At 28.4% G+C, this 7,563-nt stretch overlaps 1 protein-coding gene across 1 annotated transcript in view; it reads right to left on the bottom strand.

The window, feature by feature from the left end:
- The window catches only part of LOC106681155 (superoxide dismutase [Cu-Zn]), a 78,754-nt gene that overhangs the window by 13,619 nt on the left and 57,572 nt on the right, over positions 1–7,563 (bottom strand). The window lies entirely within an intron of this gene.

Below are 7,563 nucleotides of genomic sequence, written 5' to 3'. Positions count from 1 at the left end.
GTACGAAAACAAACTATATACTTGTACGAAAACAAACTATATACTTGTACGAAAACAAACTATATACTTGTACGAAAACAAACTATATACAATGTTATAATTCAAAGAAAAAAAAAGATAAAATAAATTGATAAGAACAATGCTTCTTAATAAAAGAGAAAAGTAAAATTAATAACAAAAAATAATGATCTTGCTACACTGCTTTCTAACGGTAAAAAGAAACAAGTTAATTTGAAAAAGGGACGAGAAAAGAAAAAAAAATAAAGAAAATAAATAATAATAAGTAAAATAGAGGTAGTGTGACTATGAATTAATAAATATAAAATTTATAACAGGATGTCCTGCAGCAGCCTGGGCTTCAATCTTCGGGTTGAGGTTGGGTTTCCCAGGTTGTAGGTCACTGCTCTTTTAACTGTCGGCAACTGGGAGTAGGAACTCCATGAACCGTTTTTTGATATAATCCTCTATTGACTCCATAAGCAATTCGCGATGCAATTGGCTATTTCTTATGAACCAAGGAGAAATAACTACGATTCTTAATAGTTTGTATTGTTATGTAAATACAAACGAAAAATGATTAAATCGTGTCGTAAAAAAAAAAAAAAAAGAAAAAATTATTTTAGTAAAATGAGTCTGAGGCACAAGGGAAATGAAAAATGTAAAATTAAACACTTAATTAAATTTCATTCTCTGCGAAAAAGTTATAGTTTTAACTAGATGAAAACGAGTCCTTTTTTTTTTTTTTTAGAATTATACCAAATTTCTCTTTGTTATTGAACTAGATACTTACGTTCATCCGCATGCAATGTGCAAAAACTAACCTAAAATTCTTGTTATTCATTATTCTTTAAACTATTATTATAAGGAAGTAATCACAAATAAAAACATTGAAAAATAGGTAGATCAGAAAACCTTGCTACCCTGGTTTCTTTAATATGAAGCAATTAATTTGCCATGAAACTGTTTCTAAAATCAAGGCATTAAAAAATTCCTAAAGAACTACCTGTTGGGTAAGCATTAGATCATATTATGCCTAAGCTCAGAAAAATTCACCTTGGCCTCGTTCGGTTGGCACGACTGGTATCAATGTCGTCAGGATGACCAACCTCCCATATATTTCTTCGACAGGTGTGTTTGGATAATTTGTGTTGGGGCGTGAGTAATAGTTTAATAAGGGTTTGAAAATTTTGGAGATTTGTATTCTTAGAATTTGCCTAAGCTGTAAGTTGTAATGCTTGAAATAAAACAATATGCAATTATTACACTATAGTCCCATTTTTTCCATATATGTATAAACCAGTAACCAAAAAGAATATGAAAGACCTTAGTAAGAGAAGAAGAGGAAATCGGCGTAAAAGTATATAAGTATAAAACAAAATATACCATTGTAATCCTTAAAAAATCTAATTTGACAAGATGGTCTATGAGGGTGGCAAATCGGTTCCCAAAGTAGGCAGTTTTAAATGCCCTGTAGAACAATGGGTTAATATAAAATAAGAAAGAATTCTATGACTATTGTTTTTCTGTGGTTGTAGTGACAATAGACAGATTATAATATATTACTGTTAGGATAGTCAGGATAAGTATTTGCATCCTATAGAATAAAGATATAGCTGTTTTGAAACGATTAAGGATTAATTTCATCTTAAAGTAGGGTGGTTAGTGAAAGTTGCGTGAATTTTTATGTTACCCCTAAGTTATGCAATAAGCTAATAAATGAAATTGATAAATATTTTTCTTTTTAGCCCATTTATTAAATAAATAAGAGAATAATTTCTCTTCATTCTCCTTAAATAAACGTTTTAAATTGATAACATGATGATGTTAGTTTATTGAAGCTGTTTATGCGGAAAAAAGTTGCATTAATTAGTAAAAATATTTTTTAAAAAACCTAGTTCAACTATTATCTCTCACACCAATACAGTTATCGAAATGCTACTGCCATTGTGCATGTTTGGAAACTGTAAGTTACTTAGTATTAATGATTACTACATTATTAATTAGTATATATGATTTATACATTATTATGAAGTATTAATGAGTACTAAATTTTTATATAATCATATAAATGGTTAGTCTGCGTTGATATGAAGTGCACATATCTATTTTTATTTATATAATTATTATTTTTTTTTTTGGCTCATTACAATGATAACAAAGTACTTTTTATTTTTTATCTATCTTCATAAATGGTCGAGATATGAACTATGCAATATTTAATCGACCTTTATTTTGAATAAAAATGGTGAATGGTACTGTTGAGTTCCGAGTAGGAGGTTATGGATTACTTATTCAATTTTTGGATCCAACGTGTCTTGAAATGGAAAATCTCAAATTTTGATAGGGGTTAACTTTTTTTTTTCTAATTGTATTACAAAATTTCATAATAATAATAAAAAATGGTAATTAAAAAAATATACAAAATCATGAAGAAGCATTACCTATTTGAAATTAAGAGTTATTCTTTAGAAGCATTGAGATATATGATATTTAATAATAGTATGCCTATAAATATAATATAGTAGGGTTTTGGAGATATGTGGCAACCAAGTTCTGAACTTCTTACTCACAATTAGAAGATATAGTTGTGTATTATACACAAAAACATAAAACAATGTTAATAATTAACTGTATTATTATATATAATATAATCTGATATAAGGTTATGCTCAAAATAGACTTTTTAAAAAAAAAGTTCCCATCTTCAATTCATGTCACTATTTTGGGCCAAGACCCTTGGACTTTGCCATCTTGTCTTTAAGACCCTGAGGAATGTCATAGTCATTTTTAACAATATTGTGTTGATTAAAAAAATAATATAAAAAAATAAATAAATACTAATTTTTTAAAACTTTAATTAATTAAAATTATTAACTATGGGTATGAGGAATATATAGATTAGTGAATATATTAAGTAAGAGGATTGAAGGTTCTGACTATGGAATTGCTTAGCGACTGAACCCGGGGGAGGGGGCCAAGACCTGTTGGCGGATTGTTATGCTTTGATAATAATAAATAAAAACATTCGGAATTAGTGATATATTTTTCATCGTCGTTTTATCATTAATCTAATGATATTTACTAATTCATCTGTTTGTGGAATTTAATTAATAACAACCTTATCAAAGAACGGCCTTACATGGAAAAAAAGAAAATTAAAATAGGTGTGCCAGTCACGCGTTCTCATGGGAACGAGAGGTTTTAGTTCAAGGAAACAATTTGCGAACGGGCGTATAAATGTAACAACCCATATGGAAGAATAATAAATATCTTATATTATTATAGTACTATAATATTATATAAATAAATCAGTTGATATCCATGTTAAGTCTCAACAATCTTTATTATATATTTGAAGTCCAACTTTTCGGCCAATTCGGCCATCTTCAAGGACAATCAAAAAATTAACAACTTTTAGGATACATTCATTGTAACAATTTTAGCAACAACATTATTCTTAATAATTTAATATGACTTAAATATAAATTTACATCTCACATCTAATTATTAAAAAATCTTATTGCAGACCCCATGAAACAATAAATTAATAGAGAATCATATTAATTATTAATGAGCTTGCCTAAGCATATGCTACTTAAGTAACTAGGTGTTACCCAGGTAACTAGACATAAGCTTAGGCAAGCTCATTAATAACTAATATTATTCCCTATTAATTTATTATTTCATGGGGTGATTTGACTTGTAATTAATGACCTGGGTAGAATAGCCTGCAAAACGTTTTTTAAATAATCTGACGTGATGTGTAAATTTATATTTAAGGTATGTTAAATTATTAATAATATTTTTTTTGTTAAAATTGTTACAAATGAATGTATAATAAAAACTGTGGCCGAAACGTTGGGCTGTTGATGATATAATAAAGAGTATTGAGGCTTAACATTGATACCAACTGATTTATTTAAACAATAAATACCAGTATCAAGAAATTGAAAAGATTATATATAAAAATAAAATAATATAGTATTATTAGAACTTATGAATGAAACACTCTTCCTTTTTTCAACAATGTTATGTTGTTATCGTCTACTAATGATATAAAATAAATAGTTGAAACAAGGAAGAGTGCTTTTCATTCATGGGTTCTAACTAGGTTTGAGACTCTTCCAGTAGAAGATATAACTTTAAGAATATTAATATAATATTATATTTAATTAGTAGAAATATTTTTGCTAAATAATGACATATTTATTTATTATGAATTCATAATAAAAGAATAATAAATTCATTTTTATCTCATATAACTCTGAGGTACAAATCTGTTTTTACTTTATCCCGAGGTATAAATAACGATGTACTAGACAAATTGTAGAGGAAGTTACATGCTTTAGAAAAAATATTAAGTGTACTTTTATTCGATACACTTATATTTGGAAGACAATTAGTTGAAATTGCTTTTCTGTAAACTTAGAAAAGGTTACATAGTGTGTTAAACTCCGAGGTGTTAAACTGCGACATATAAAATATTGATTAAGGTCACAAAACCATTTAAAATAATATTAATTTGAAATACAACGTTTTTAATAAATTTATTGGACAAAACAAATCCTTTTTTTAAACAATTTGACGTATTATTATTGAATATTAGCACTTGTTTGAAAAGAGATTTTCACGTTGTTGTGACTCACGGACGTTGCAACAGTGAATGTCCATGTTCTTATTTGGACGTGTTTTTTTCTTTTAGTATTACATAACAGTTTGCGAGGTTTATAAGCAGTATTGAAACATTCTATTTCAAAAATATCTTGGTTACTAAAACATCGATGAGTTGTTTCACGCTGTTCAAACATATTTTACTGAAAATGAATTTAATTTTTCAAAAATAAAATATCTATGCCCTCAATTTAATGTCAGGTTGCACAAAAGTGATTATTACTGCAATCTACCTGCCACAAACGTAAACTACTAACGAATATCTATAAAATATTTGTAAATGGGATCAAATATTTGTAAAACCTTTAACAGCTATGAGGTCCAAATTGGAAGAAGATAGTTGACCGTTTGTAGTAGATTGTAGGAATATAGTCCGTAAAGGTATCAAAATAGCAGAAAAAAAATGACAACTGGTCAGTTGTTATCTTTGTTTCAATCAAGATAGCCATGTCGAAGCTCTGCTAAGTCGGGTGAAACGTCGGTTAACAATAAATGTTTTTTTATACTTATTTGGTACCTTTACTTTGTTGACTGTCACCCAGACTATCTGCCAACAATATAAGGTCCTAAGTAAACATTTTTTATTCTGTCTATGTTGATTATACAACAAAAATATTAATTTTATATTAAAATTTTTATTAATGGATTTGGCATGGATACATCACTGGGTGTACTGTAGACAGTATCACACAATTTTTTTTAAATTTTATTCATTTAAAAAATTACATCCAAAATAACACATAAAAATGATAAACATAAGTGAAATGTTAATATTACAGTTTAATGTAAATGTTACCTTGTGGAGGCCATACCATTTAATCGGCGTAAAAGTATATAAGTATAAAACAAAATATACCATTGTAATCCTTAAAAAATCTAATATAAAACAATTTATAGTCTCAAAAACTCAATAACATATACTAAATACAATTTAAATTAATATTTATTAAATATTATAATATTAATTTTTCCATTTTTATTTCTGAGCAAGCATTTTGATTTCATGATTTTGAGCTTAAAGTGCTCCATGAGCTCCAAAAATACTTCTCAAAAATGGAACAATATTTCTATTTGATTTTATTGTGTGTTGAGAATACTGGACTAAAAAAAAATTAGGTTTAATTAAATAAATATTTTTAATATTATTAATAGTAGTTATCGGCTCATAAATATGCAGGCAGAAGAGCTTTTGCGGTCACACATCACAACACACCTCGACTAGCTTTCAGGAGAGCCGAAGTAATCTTCTTCAAACATATGCTAGCCGGTACCCGACATGCTGTTTTAACAATGACCCATAAAGTAACAGAGGCCAAAGGATGTCGCCTCAATTTTTTCATATTAAAGTTCTGGTCCACTGTCCAAAATACGACTAGCCAATGAAATGGCTGGAATGAAAGTAGACGAGAGGAAATAATTTTATCAAGATGACGAAATAGATCTTTCGGATAGGGCGAGACATTTCAAGCACAATTCTAGAGCAGCAGAACCGAGGTTAAGACCGAGCTGAGGAAATCCAAAGCAGTGAATTAACTTCAGCTCAGCCAGGGCGATGTGGAGGAATCTTCAAAGCCCGTCTGAACCCAGAATGCTAAATCTGCAACACACATCAGATAAGTGATGACCCAACATTTTAAATTGTTAACCAGGTATAAATAGTATATTCAGAAGAATAATATTATCAATTTCATACAAATATTAATTATGTTTATATCTATTATAACTCTTTTGTAAATTAATGTAATAAATCTAATTATACCCCGACTTGATTGCATGGTTTAAATACCCTGTATGACATCTTCTTTAATAGATAGTTAAGCAAATTGGTGAACACGATACCTTTGGAAAAGAAATAAAGAAGGTCAGTTTCCATAAGGAAGCGATAGAAATATATAATACGGATACACAAATACATAATAAATGTTTTTCTAGAACCCTCATTTGCTTTAGAAACATGGGAGTATAAGTCCGCCGAAGGTTTGAAAAAAGTTCTCATATTTTGATGTTATTATAATAGTATTTAGTAAATTATTACTGAGCTAATATCTGGATTTTTGGAGGAATATTCAACTATACGTTAAACGAATCAAAATATTACTGACTCTCAATAAATGTAAGTAATTGTATTTGTTTGGCGTAATTAGTACAATGGAATACGAAAAAATGACTGGTATTTATAATCTATAATAATCAGAGAAAAATGTTGTATTTTCATGAGAAAACAAAGTATGATAGTCGCTACCTAAAAAGAAAAAGAAATAGTTATTCGACCTTGTTTATACTTCAACCTTACTGGGTAAGTTACCTTTCAGTGAAAAGCCGTTAGAAGTAGCTAGCCTTGAATATTAACATAAAAATGACGGTTCGAAAATGGAGTTTATTACATCGCGAATTTTTTAAGAAAACAAACGTTACCCAACAATAAGATCATATCACCGAGGACAATGGAAGCAGGTGTTCGGGGTTCACAATGAAGGGGGTTTGAAAACTGTTCATTTAAGATCATTACACGTATGAAGAAAGATAAATGAACGAAGAACATTCTTGGAATTAAAATTAATGTACACTAATTAAAAATACAAAATAAGAAAGTAACTCATGAGAAGCTATCTCATTATCATGAAGTTAAGATCTACTAGGCGATATAAATATTAATGATACCACGTTAAAGAAATTTAAAGAAAAATAAGTAAAAAATATTTAATTTAAATATTGATTTAACTAACATTAGGTCCTGGTGGACCTAACATGGTTGATATAACCGTTACATTATATTTTTTAACAGTTGATTATGGGGGGGGGGTACGAAAACAAACTATATACTTGTACGAAAACAAACTATATACTTGTACGAAAACAAACTATATACTTGTACGAAAACAAACTATATAC

Source organism: Halyomorpha halys, unplaced genomic scaffold (assembly GCF_000696795.3).
Source record: "Halyomorpha halys isolate HHAL.00 unplaced genomic scaffold, Hhal_1.1 Scaffold312.1, whole genome shotgun sequence".
Taxonomy (NCBI): Eukaryota; Metazoa; Arthropoda; class Insecta; order Hemiptera; family Pentatomidae; genus Halyomorpha; species Halyomorpha halys.
Note: the sequence above shows the minus strand (reverse complement) of the source record. Positions and strands in the feature narration are given on the sequence as shown.